Source organism: Aegilops tauschii, chromosome 6, assembly GCF_002575655.3.
Source record: "Aegilops tauschii subsp. strangulata cultivar AL8/78 chromosome 6, Aet v6.0, whole genome shotgun sequence".
Taxonomy (NCBI): Eukaryota; Viridiplantae; Streptophyta; class Magnoliopsida; order Poales; family Poaceae; genus Aegilops; species Aegilops tauschii.
In genome coordinates this window covers 305,410,147-305,423,945 of record NC_053040.3, presented here as the reverse complement: position 1 = coordinate 305,423,945, position 13,799 = coordinate 305,410,147, and the positions used below count along the sequence as shown (strand labels likewise).

Sequence of the window (13,799 nt, the reverse complement as noted above, 5' to 3'; positions counted from 1 at the left end):
GTACGTAAACATGATGCAAAATGGACGTGTCAAGGGTCACGGTCATCTCCCCACATGGAAGATGAAAGTTGTGCGTCTCTGGTCGCCACCGATCGATCAAAGCCGTGAGAGTTGGGTGGACGAGAGTCGGCGGCTTACGCTTGAACTGCAGGACGAAACCCAATAGTCGGGCTCTCTTGTAGAACGGTGTGTACCGCTCATCGTACTCCATCTTAACGGTCGTCTTGTGAGCCCTCATCCGCAGTGGCGGGAGCATATGTGAAAATGAAGAACCAAAGCATAATTAGCATAAACATAATAATTAGCAACTTGTTTTCATCAATTCAAAAAGATTTGGTTTAAGAATGGTAATTACCACTCCATTCTTAAACCAAATCTTTTCGCAAGAGGTGACCCTTGTCGAACTTAGTGTCAAGCATGGTATACTTAATGCCGATATCGTTCGCAAGAGGTGGCCTCTTAAAAAAATGCATAAACATAAGCATAAGCATATCAAAAGAAAAATTAACATGAACTATGGTTTATCATGAACTAGGAAACATTTTAACATATAAGGTTGCTAGCCAACTTGGCTTCAGGAGGCTCCCTCGATTTCCTGCCTTCTCAGCCGTCGGATGATGGTCAAAACGGTCTTCTGTATGATCTGATACGTTGGATCCTCACGGCTGGTTTTGACCTTGCAGTAATTTCAGATGGCCAATGACCTGTGGGCTCGGCCTCGCCTGCGATTGGCTGGGTTGGCCGTTTTCGGGTGCGCGAGCGCCCTCTCCTGATGCGCCGCGTGCGCGTCGTGGGGCAGGTTGTGAGTCTCGTGACCCCTCGCCCACACGCCCATCCCTCCCTGCCTCCTCGATCTCTCTCCCTCGTCAGCCGCAATGGTACGAAGCAACAAACCCTAGCCCCCTTTCCCACGGCTGTTGCGCCCCGACCCCTCCCTCCACCCTCCTCCCCGATCTCGATGGTCGTCGTCCCTCTCACTCCTCCTGCTTCATCAAGACAGCCAGCACGTCCATCCCTCCTTAGGCGCCATGGTGGCGGTCGGGCCGGAGCGGGGGCGGAAAGCCGTGGGGAGTCCGCCGGCAGGAGGAAGCAGTATAGGGGCTGATGAAGCGACGGATGTGATCCACCGCCTCCCTAGGTGCTCATCCGCCTCGGCTCGTGAGGAAGCAGCGGGAGGAGGGATGAGCTCAACTGGGCGCATCAGAGAAAGAGGGAAGGAGCGGATACCAGCCAGGAGGCTGCTCGGCTCAGTCCAGCCATGGAGCTGGCGCTGCGGATTCCCTGCTAGCCTCCTTCATCTTCATGTGGATTTAGGTGGCACACTAGATGTTGCACCACCGATGGCAGTAGCCAGATTTGGCGTTCGTGGTGCAAGTAGGTGTTTTTGTCCTCCCTGCCTTTCATTCTTCCCCTCTCTTCATGTATTATGTCTTATCCCACTGCTCTTATTTGTAGTGGCTTGGTGTTGCCCTTGCTTGATGGTGCTGGATATGTCAATAAACTGATCGTGGATTATCTCCAACTGTGTAGTTACCTCTCTCGCTCTCAATGGTGACGTAGATCTCCTTTTGACCGATATGCCATTGTTTCGTGCAGCCAGTTGAGGTTTGTCTCTGAGCTTCCCTCTTTTGATTTTATTTATTTATTCTGTTGGTCCTTTTTTGTTTGGGAATTAAGAGGACTGCATGCTCCTTCCTTGAGGTGTGTAGAATTTGCTATCTTACATAGGCATCATATTCCAAAACTGAAATATGCTGAACAATTCTCCCATGACTGAGAACCAAAACGAGGCCTGAATTTTTATATTATGTGCCTTCCAACTTTTTGCACATATATAATACGCAGTACAGGGGCATAATTATGATTGAGCACCAAAACGAGACCTGAATCCAACTTCTTACAGATATATTAAGTGGGCCTTTTATGCATATTAGCTCATAAATATCAACTATTTGTTGCGAGGGAAGCTAATATGAGCTCCATTACTCCAATGTAGGTTGGGGTGTGCTTGTGCAGATAGTCGATGGGGCGCTTGGCCTTCTAGCTATAGACTGATTGACAGGCATGGTTCATTGTTATTTCCTTCCTTTAATAGGTAATGGCACTACACCTATCTCAGTTCTCTATAGACATGACTCCTGTTTCTAGCCATCAGTTCTGTTTCTAGCCATCAGTTTTTGTTTCAGTAGCAAATAACCAAAATGAATGGATATTATTTTCTGTAGTATTGTAAGGGAAGCAGGTTCTCCAAATAAATGCGGAAGATTGCAGCATCAAGGGTATCACTTCACTAGATTTTTCTACTTCTTGGTGGGCAGCTAAATTAGTTTCCCTGGTCCGTTTCTCAACTATCACAGAAGAACTCTTTACTCTGTAATTTTCTCTTTATTTGTGCTGAAGGCATAGATCAAGTGCTACATGGCTATGCTCTTCGGAGCTTAGAGCATCAGTGGTTGGCCTCCTTTCTATTTGTTCTTTTTTCTAGGATTTGCGTGTGTTAATCGGATGAATATATGGAAGGATACAGAGAGGCCAGAGGTATATATTCTTCTACCAATAGAAATCATTCTGTTCTTTTCTTCACTCGATTAAAATAATTTGGTCTATCGTAGCAAGTTCCACTGTTTATGTGTACTGCTCTCAATAAAACATAGACTAGAAAAGTTCCGTTCGGTATGCATTCTCATGTTATTAAAACATTTTTGTGGTGCAGTCTGTTAGGCAAACTCTGTTTTCCAATCAACAGTTTACTTGCTTTCTAATGCATGTAATACTGCTGACTTCTCTTCAAGTCCCATCTGGTTTGTGTGCATTTTATGGTTCAGTGTATCATTGCAAGAGTTTATGGCTCAGTATATCACTGCATGTTCCTAACACTGTCAAATTTTAATTTTTTTGTATTTTTGTTGATGCAAGCCTATTCTTCGACTATAAGACAATAGAGATTTCCTATCAAGTCTAATCTTTTTTGGGTGCATTGCAGAGTTTGCTATCAAATTCTCAAGCAGCAAGAAGATAGCTAGCCTAAATGAATCAAGACATGAACAGTGTCGAGAAGTTACGGATGCAGAAGTGCAGCAAGTATCGCCTCTATTTTTTTATCTCAAATCAACCGCAGAAAAAACTACTGGATAATCATCTTCTTGCCACTTTATAATTGGCTTACTGCTATGATCCTGGTGTTATTTGCTATGAGAAAAGAACGAGAGGTTCAATGTGCACCTCATATCATCACATCAAATGGAATAATTGAATAGGCTTATATATCATCATATCTGCACACATAATCTCTTCTATGATTGTGTACCTCTTTATTCTACTGTTCTTAGATGATGAACTTATGCTCTTTTATGCCAAGTAGTTAAATTTGTGTGCATGTTCTCATGGATCATACTTAGATTTTGCAACATTGGCCCATAGGGCCATGCTAATTAGTGTTGGCCATGATCAGGAGTAAATTTATAGATATTTTTTCAAAACTATTACTTTTTGTACAGCAAATTCGCAAACTATAGCACTTAACACAAAAAAAATCAAAACTATGACCCCGTCGGCCTCGCGTTAGCCTAAGAGGGTGTTTTCGGCCCAGGTTTGGCCGAAAAGGACTTTTCGTCCAGGTGTTGACCGAAGAAGGGCTCGCCTGGGCCAAAGAGGTGGCGTCGGTGGTGGGCCGGTCGAAAATCATAGCTTCGGCCCACGCGCGACCGAAGTGGGCTCTTTTCGGCCAGGGAGCGGCCGAAGAGCTTTTCGGCCAGGAGTTGACCGAAGAGGTCGGGATAAGGCTCGCGCGGCCGTCTCCTTCCTCTGGACTGCTCGCACTATGTTTCCTCCTCTCTCTCTCTCTCTCTCTCTCTCTCTCGTTCTTCTCTGTAACCTCACAAGCCTGCGCCGATCTCCTCCAGTTTGCACCCATTTTCACATCCAAGACACAGAATAGATAGATCATAGCATTCTCCAACGGCCTATGGTGTATTTTTTTGGTATGGGATAGTTTTTCCTGCGTTTGGGAGGGAGGAGCCATGGTGGGGTGGAGGAGGTGCGGTTGGGAAGGAGGTGGTGGTGAGGAGGAGCAGCAGCTGTGGAGGAGGAGGTGCGGCTTGGGGGGTGACCGGAGTTGAGCCTTCGGTCGTCGAGGGGGCGGCGCTGCCGTTGTCTGGTGGTGCAAGTACTCCGCGAGGTGGCCGGTGCCGCTGAGTGAAAGAGAGGAGCAAGAAGCTAGGGACACACGCTTCAAAGGTATAACCATGCCGTCACAAATTTTCTCTAAATTGTATATTTTAATTAGTTTAGATAAGTCATATTGCAAAATGTAGTGTTAATATATTTGTGGAGGCATTTTAGTGCATAGTTAGTGTAACAGGTAATATTAGTGTTCGTTGTGATTAATGAGAAGATGACAATGTCTGATAGGTGAAAATGTCTGAATCAGTAAATCTGAATGTTTACTACGGCGCTGGTAATGTTCGATATAATGAGTTGGGGGTTGATCTTAGCGAGTTTAAAAATGGCGTCATGACACTAGCAGACCCGGACAGACTGGACATTAGACAGTTGAAGTATTGGTTGACAACTAGTTTCGGGCTGGATCCTGAAGTATGTTCCGTCAGTATTCATGCATTGTGGACCAAATCTTGTAAAAATGTCAAGTGGGAGTTGATGCCGATAGATAGGAGCCAGCATTGGTTGTCCCTGTTAAGACACTGCCGAGACCGAAGAATCCACCCTATGCACTTGTGCAACCTGTGCCGAAGGAGGAGAATACCGTACAACTCCACAGGGGGTATGAACCCGGCCAAGGCAGTGAAGTGGCTAATGAGATTGTTTTATCCGGGTCACAACCACAAGATGTGGATGCTAGCCAACCTGAGAAAGAGTCGGACTACGTGCCACACACTGTTTGTGGTCCTAATACTGGGCAGAGTAGCCAGTCGATAATATTAGCTGGTTCTGGTTTTGCTGATGGGGATGAGGAAGGGGATGAAATGCAGAGGGTGATGGAGGAAGAGGACGAGGATGGATTGGTGGAGGAACTGGATTCTGAAAATTCTGAGGATGAAGTGGAGGTACCGATTCCTTCTGCATGGGAGCAGGACATATCCACCGGCCTTACGGTCAACGATGGCCATGAGACTCCATGGCAGTATAATCTGAACTAAGTACAGATAGGGGCTATGTTTGATACAAAGAAAAAATTGAAGAATGCGGTGATAAAGTGGGCTATGTCTACGCAGAGGGTTTTCCGGACACACATATCAAGTCCAACAAACTATACGGTGAAATGTGCTGAAACAGGTTGTCCAGGGAAGGTGCACGGGCACGTGCCGAAGTATGACATCCACTGGGTTGTCACCATTGTCGTCCCACATAATTGTGTGAGGAAGAACCTACTGGTGAAGCATCCGAACCTGACTTCAAGTCTCATTGCGCAACTCATGTATACTAAGATAGTAGAGAAGAAAGATATGGAAGCAAAACACATCCAGACAGCAGTGAAGGTCAGATGGAATTATGTCATTCCTTATGGGAAGGCTTGGAGGGCTAAGCAGAAGGCTATGGAGGAAAGGTTTGGGACGTTCTGAATTAAACGGTGCAGCTGAACTTGTGCAATACATCTTACATACTACAAAATGAAATTAAGATAGAACATAATGCCCTACAATAATACAGTACAAACTAATAATGCAAGTACATCTGAATGAAACGGTACAACTGGAATACATCTTACATACTACATGAAGTCATCATCGTCATCCTCCGTTGATGCAGCCCTCTTGCCCTTCGACGATGCGGTCCTCTTGCCATCCGTCGATGCAAAACTCTTGCCCTTCGAGGATGCAGAACTCTTGCCCTTGGAAGATGAAGAACTCTTGCCCTTCGACGATGCAGAACCCGGAAGCGGCGGCATGAAGATATCATCTTCGTCCTCGCTCTCCTCAATCCATAAAGATGGATTATTTGTTGCAGTCCTTCTGAAAGTTTCACTCTCCGGCTCCACTACCTTCTTTCACCTTTCATGCAACCTCCGAAGTTCTTTACGTACCTCCTCATAGGTCCTTTCAGGCCACCCAGACCTACATAATTGGTGAGCCAACTCATTCATTATGGTGTCACTACCGGTGAGTTCGTCCCATGGAACTATCATATTATCCATCCTGAAATCGGTAACTAGACTCAGAAGAGTCCTGCTCATCCCAGGGTGAAAACTACGATCGAATGGATAATGGGACATCTCGACTACACTACACTGGAATGCTTATCCACCTCCGCCTGAGGGGGTTTTATAGATAGAGAGGAGAAAATGGCGGGAAAGAATGACTGCGGTATGGCGGGAAAGGGTTGACGGAAACATAAGGTGGGAAGGGGTTGGCGGGAAACGGGTGGCGGGAACATATGGCGGGAAGGGGTTGGCGGGAAAATACATTTCAGCCTAATGTATGAGCCATGCAACTTCGGCCTACACGAGACCAAAAAGGACTTTTCGGCCTAAACTTGATCAAAAAGTCTATTTCGGCCTACACTTGACCAAAAAGTTCCTTTTCGGCCAGTTCCCCACCATTTCGGCCAAGGGAAGGCCGAAAAGGCTACTTCGGCCTAGATGTGGCCGAAAACTCCCATTTCGGCCAGGGCGTGGCCGACGGCTGCTACTTTTGATTTTTATCCAAATCATGCTATAGTTTCTGAAAATGCTATAAAATATGTCATAGTTTTGAAAAAAAAATCAAATTTATACAGATTTTAATTTGCATGGTATTTTGTCCAGCACGAAAGGCACCAATGGTGCTATTGTTATGCTTATTTTCACTTGATAAGAAAATATACGTACAAAATCTGCTTGAAGTTGTAACTGTAACTGTAGTCTGCATTGGATAATTTCTTGGACTCGTGTGCAGTAGCTTGCAGGATCTTTTCTTGGCATGCCAGAAAATTTCTATTCAGAAGTAGCCCATAGGAAGTATAATCAGGCATCTTCAGCTGCAAAAGTTTCTTTCAGCAGGCTTTTCCATGTTGATATATCTGGATGGTCCAAGTTTCAAAAGATTTTCTTAGAGACGTTAGGTAAATTTGGCTATAATGGCCCTCCAGATAGCAGGAATGATCCTGCAAAATTCTTATGTATGCTTGCCTATGTCTCAGTTTCAATTGAAGTTATACATACCGTCTAGCTCATTTTTGTGCCTTTTTTTGGAGTTCCTATGCATTTCTGACCTATGTGGGTTTTCTCTTATAATCTGAGGAGTCCTTAAAATTGTCGATATATTATAAATGACTAGTTGATAATAGAAGAGTTCAAGGGTTTACCACGTTCTGCAATTAGCATTCATTAGGAACCAAGACGGCAATCCTCCAAACTTTTTAGCATTTTCCTATGTTTTTTCGCATGTAGGCATAATAAAAAGTTTATAGAAACACTATTTTTTTAAAGGCCTCCTTAACTTTTTTACACATGCTGTTAGGTATACGTATATTTTTAGGACCAGAAATATGTGTTTTTAAACACACACCAAAGTATATTTCTTTTTACGGCATAAGGATCTAAATTCTTAGCGTTGGTATTTGCTCAAACAGGAGATTACTAAAAAAATACATGTATTTTCAAGGTGGCATAATTTTGAATGGGGCTTTGTGCTACCAAACTAAAATGTGTACATACATCTCATGTACTCCCTCCCTTCCTTAATATAAGTCTTTTTATAAATTTCAATATGGATTGCATAATGTATATAGACATAGTTTAGAGTGTAGATTCATTTATTTTGCTCCGTATGTAGTTTATAGTGGAATCTCTTAAAAGACTTATATTTAGAAATGGAGGGAGTAGAGAACAAGCCACTGTTTTTCTTTTGTTAAAGGAAATTAAATTTGCTTCATATGTGCTTGCCCACAACTAATAAACCAACTAAATAATGCATTTTGTTTTGAATACAACTCTGTGCTACCAAACTAAATTGTGTGTCTACATCTCATTGTAGACAACAAACCACATTTTTTTCTTCTTAAAAGATTTGTTGCCATATATGCTTGCCCACAACTAAACCAACTAAACCATGGAGTTTTTTTTCAATGTCCACTTGGATTCAACTGGTCTGTGTGCCATTTGGTACTTTATACAACCAAATAAGAATGTGTATATATCATCTCATTGTACACAACAACAGACCATTCTTTTGGCTAAAGAATATTTCATTTATTATCATACGTGCTTGCCCATACATATTTTTTTAAATGAGACTCTATATTATCAAGTTCTTTTTGCGAGAAAACTTTCGATCTATTCATATTCAATCATGGCAATACAACGGACACCAGAAATAATAAAAATTACATACAAATCCGTAAACCATCTAGGGACGCCTACAAGAACTGAAGCGATCCGAAGGTGCGCCGCCATCATCGCCCCTCCCTCGTCAGAGCCGGACAAAACTTTTGTAGTAGACAGTCGGGAAGTCGTCGTGCTAAGGCCCCATCGGACCAGCGCAGCAGAATAACAACCGCCGCAGATGAAGAGTAATGTAGATCGGAAGGATCCAACCTGAATACACATGAACGTAGATGAACTACGACCACATCCGAGCAAATCCATCAAGGACATATCCGTCAGAGACACACCTCCACACGCTCACCGACGATGCTAGACACACCATCGGAACAGGGGTTAGGCAGGGAGAATTTATTCCAGACACAAACTCTAACAAAAGTCAAAGGAACATCTAAAAGCATAGCCCTCTGTAACGCCCCGAGACCGACGCTCCAAATGCTTTCCATGTTCTTTGTGATCGTCGTTGCATTCATCATGTCACCATTTGCATCTGCATGTTTTCATAAAACTTGCATTCGCTCGTCGTTGCCGTTTCTCCCTTTGCCTTCATCACCTTCCCTCGGACCGCTTTGTCTTCGTTGACCGCTCCAGACCAATCGGGTTTTCGCTTCCCTCTTGACCGTGAAGGCCTAACCCTCCTTTGCGTGCGTGTCTGAAACTTCCCCGAACCCGAACCGGACTATTGTTACCACTGGGTCCGGATCATCCCCAAACATCCCTAAAATATCTCTGATTTCTTATTTGGACTTCCTAACCTATTTATTTCTCGACCGTCCGATTTAATCGAAGGGTCCAAACTTAGCCCTCATTTTCTATATATATAGACCTATTTGCCTAACCCTAAAACCTAGGCTTCTTGTCCCATCGCGCTGCCACCCACTCAACATCTTCATCGGGATCCCTCCAGATCCACCCTCTCTCCCTCGATTTCCCAATCGGGCCAACCACCTCCTTCCCTCGATCCACCCAATCCCGCAACTGAGGCCCCGAGCTCCTCCTGCTCGATCCCTCCTCGAGCACCTCGTGCCCGACTGCTGCTGCTCCTCGGGCGCCACCACCGGCAACCGTACCTCGCCGGAGCTCGTCCGCGAGCAGGACCGCCGTCGCCCTCTCCTTCCTTTATCCCTCTGTTTACCCTCTTCTCCACCTCACCTCGCCGTCTCTTGTTCTTCAGGACGAACAGGAGCCTCGCCATGGCCATCGGATGGAGCTCCGCCGCCATGGTTTCTCCCCTCCGCGCCCCAGATCCGGTCTCTCCGTCGGATCCCGCCGTCGTAGTCCTGTTCCCCGCCGTCCAGGACCTCTCCCGTCCGCCAAGTTCCCTGCCTGGCCCGCTCGTTCTCTACACGAGGGAGACGCAACGCCAGCGCCTCGTCTGCCTCCCCTGCATCACGCCCCGTCGCCGGGAGCTCGTCCCCAAGTCCCGCCAGCGCCGCCTCGCCAAGTCGTCGCCGTCCCCACCTCCGGTGCCCCAAGTCCCCGTTGCCGCTGTCGTGCCCTGCTTCTGCCTCGCCCGCTCGTCTCTGTACGCGAGGGAAACGAGCACCCCGCCCCGCGTTGACCAGTCCAGCACCAGCCTGGACGAGCGCCACTCGCCGCGCGAGGCCTCCTCTGCTTCGCTCGCAGCCCAGATGCCCAGCGCCTCCTCAAGCCCAATGTGAGCAGCCCAGTCGATCCAGATTCGGCCCAGTGTAGTTTTTTTTCATGTCTGCGATTTTAGCTATTTTTCCAGGAGTTTACAGATTTACAGAAAAGTCCCTCTAGATCATGCATTTAATAACTCACAAATGGTGCACCGGTTTAAAATGATTTTAATATGTAAAATGCTTAGAATTCTGCTAGTTTCATAATATGCAACTTTCACCCCTGTTTAAAATGTTTAAAATGCTGTTTGTTTAAATCTGCTCAAATGCCATGCTAAAATGATTTATTTCATAACTAAATAACCGTATGTCCGAATTTAATAAACTTTATATGTAAATGGGGTGGAAAATTGCCTAGTTTAACATGGTGTACTTTGTTTTGCTGTTTAACAACATTAAAATTGTGTTTAGGGCAGAATAGTACCAATTCCAAAATATGCACGTGAGGATTTTTCAGAATTGTTGTTTGTTGTTTCCGGTCTCATTTAAACTTGCCTAGATAGGTAGTTTTCATATGCTTCACCTCTTGCCATGCTTAACCACAGTTAATTTTGTTGGGTACATAAACGGGAGAGAACTAAATAATTGATGTGGTGTTTCGTCAATATGCAAGTCGTTGCATATTGAGCTCCACTTAATTTGTAGTATTGTTTGTATTCCCATATTGCCATGCCTCATTAAACTGGACACGCATCATACTTGATTATGCATCATGCCATGCTTATGTGTTGGTTGTTTACCATGATATTTGCTTCTTTCCGGTTGCGCTTCTCCTTGATAGTTCCGGTTACGTTGCGATTGTGAGGATCCGTTCGACTTCGTCCGTTTGTCTTCTTCATGGACTCGTTCTTCTTCCTTGCGGGATCTCAGGCAAGATGACTATACCCTCGAAATCACTTCTATCTTTGCTTTGCTAGTTGTTCGCTCTATCGCTATGCTGCGCTACCTATCACTTGCTCTTCAAGCCTCCCAAATTGCCATGTCAGCCTCTAACCTTTTTCACCCTTCCTAGCAAACCGTTGTTTGGCTAAGTACCGCTTTTGCTCAGCCCCTCTTATAGCGTTGCTAGTTGCAGGTGAAGATGAAGTTTGTTCCATGTTGGAACATGGATATCATGTTGATGTTGGGATATCACAATATCTCTTATTTAATTAATGCATCTATATACTTGGTAAAGGGTGGAAGGCTTGGCCTTATGCCTGGTGTTTTGTTCCACTCTTGCCGCCCTAGTTTCCGTCATACCGGTGTTATGTTCCTTGATTTTGCGTCCCTTACGCGGTTGGGTGATTTATGGGACCCCCTTGACAGTTCGCTTTGAATAAAACTCGTCCAGCAAGGCCTAACCTTGGTTTTACCATTTGCCTATCACCTATTTCTTTTCCCTAGGGAGTCGCTCGCCCGAGGGTCATCTTTATTTAACCCCCCCCCCCGGCCAGTGCTTCTCTAAGTGTTGGTCCAGACTAGAGCCCTTTGTAGCGCCACCTCGAGGAAACTTGAGGTCTGGTTTTAGTTGTACGGACTGCTCATCCGGTGTTGCCCTGAGAACGAGATCTGTGCAGCTCCTATCGGGATTGTCGGCACATCGGGCGGCTTTGCTGGTCTTGTTTTACCATTGTCGAAATGTCTTGTAAACCGGGATTCCGAGACTGATCGGGTCTTCCCGGGAGAAGGAATATCCTTCGTTGACCGTGAGAGCTTATAATGGGCTAAGTTGGGACACCCCTGCAGGGTATTATCTTTCGAAAGCCGTGCTCGCGGTTATGTGGCAGATGGGAATTTGTTAATGTCCGGTTGTAGAGAACTTGACACTTGACTTAATTAAAATACATCAACCGCGTGTGTAGCCGTGATGGTCTCTTCTCGGCGGAGTCCGGGAAGTGAACACGGTTTGGGTTATGGATGAGCGTAAGTAGTTTCAAGATCACTTCTTGATCACTTCTAGCTTCGCGACCGTTGTGTTGCTTTTCTTCTCGCTCTCATTTGCGTCTGTTAGCCACCATATATGCTTAATGCTTGCTGCAGCTCCACCTCATTACCCCATCCTTCCTATAAGCTTAAATAGTCTTGATCTCGCGGGTGTGAGATCGCTGAGTCCTCGTGACTCACAGATTCTACCAAAACAGTTGCAGGTGCCGATGATACCAGTGCAGGTGACGCAACCGAGCTCAAGTGGGAGTTCGACGAGGACCATGGTCGTTACTATGTTTAGTTTCCTGATGATCAGTAGTGGAGCCCAGTTGGGGCGATCGGGGATCTAGCAGTTGGGTTATCTTCTTTTCTTTTGGCTTTGACCGTAGTCGGTCTATGTGTGTACTCTGATTGATGTATGATTTATTTAAGTATTGTGTGAAGTGGCGATTGTAAGCCAACTCTCTCTATCCCATTCTTGTTCATTACATGGGATTGTGTGAAGATGACCCTTCTTGCGACAAAACCTACAATGCGGTTATGCCTCTAAGTCGTGCCTCGACACGTGGGAGATATAGCCGCATCGTGGGTGTTACAAGTTGGTAATCAGAGCCATCCCCGACTTAGGAGCCCCCCTGCTTGATCGAATCGCTGGCGTTGTTGACTCTAGAACAAAAATGTTTTGAGTCTTAGGATTATATATATCGGAGAGTAGGATTCTTTTTACTCCTTAGTCCCTTCGTCACTCTGGTGAGGTCTCCTGACGTAGAAGTTTTGACTTTTCTCTCCTCAAATTTCACTAAAAAAAATTTTTAGGATCACGCGGGTATCTTGGAATCGTTCCGATGGTTTTGTGACGAGAACATTGTTCTTGGTGCCTCCTGACATTTAGGGGTTGTGGCAGTGTCCCCGGGAGTTGAGCTCCGAGGTGTTGTCGTCACAATTTTATCATTGCAGTTCTGGAATACCTGAGTTTCGCCGACATCGATAATCTCTTTTATGCAGTTGTTGGTGAGATAACCTCGACGCCACCCAGTACTGGGGCGGGTGATCGTGAGTATTGCCATAACTCGTATAACGGATGCTTTTCGAAGGTTGAGGTAAATGATTTCCGAAGGTTTCTTGGTTATGTGTTGAAGGATGGATACAGCTGGATCTAGGTATTGTTAGTTTGGGTGAGATATATTGTGTCCCCTGTATCCCCAACACCTGGTTGCATAACCAGAAAGTTTCGGGAGTTTATAAGTGGGAATTCAAGTAGCTCCTAGGATATCTTTCCGACAGATGCATGATATGAGATTGGGGTTCGACGTCTAGTGGTCCGCCTTTCCACGGTTGGTTTTACAGTGGTCTCGTAGTGTCTTAAAGAGTCCTTGGCTATGCCGACTCGGGGACGCTTCGTATGTCATGTGCACTGCCTTGTACATGATGGTGCTGTACGATCGAGCCCGTGTGGGCCCCACCACGAAAACTTCAGACGAAATCTCTATCATATGTTTGTTCCGGCTTATTCTGCAAGCCAATCCTTTGTTTTGTTTTGAGTTGTGGTATTCGAGTTGCTTCAAAGTCAAATGTGGATTCCATACCTTTTCTGAACGGTGTTCTCATATTCCTATGTGGTTACTAATCCTTCTTGATCATCAAGGTTGTCTTTTCAATTCTTTTCAACCGGTGTGCTTCTCTTCAAGTGGATCCGATCATTTCAACATTCGCTAGATCATCCCTCAGTTTTTTCTCAACGGTGTTTGTTTCATCCGACCCAAGTTGCCTTTGTTTTTCCCGCCCTCCCACCCTCTTTCTTCAAGGACTCGGATTTCTGATTCAAGTATCCTTTTATTGATGGGAAGTCTCTCCATTCTTTTCCGTCAATTTTCTTATCCGGTGATTCTCAGGAAGATACCAAGGAAGCTTCAAGTTTATCATTCTTCATT

The 13,799-nt window shown here is 45.3% G+C and overlaps 1 long non-coding RNA gene across 1 annotated transcript; it reads left to right on the top strand.

Annotated features, from left to right (window-relative positions):
* The first annotated feature begins 720 nt into the window (after positions 1-720).
* LOC109774890 (uncharacterized) lies at positions 721-3,282 on the top strand. The gene is made up of 5 exons (XR_002235675.4): positions 721-1,374; positions 1,456-1,605; positions 1,997-2,095; positions 2,226-2,538; positions 2,984-3,282. It is a non-coding gene; the product is annotated as an uncharacterized lncRNA (long non-coding RNA).
* The last annotated feature ends 10,517 nt before the right edge of the window (positions 3,283-13,799 follow it).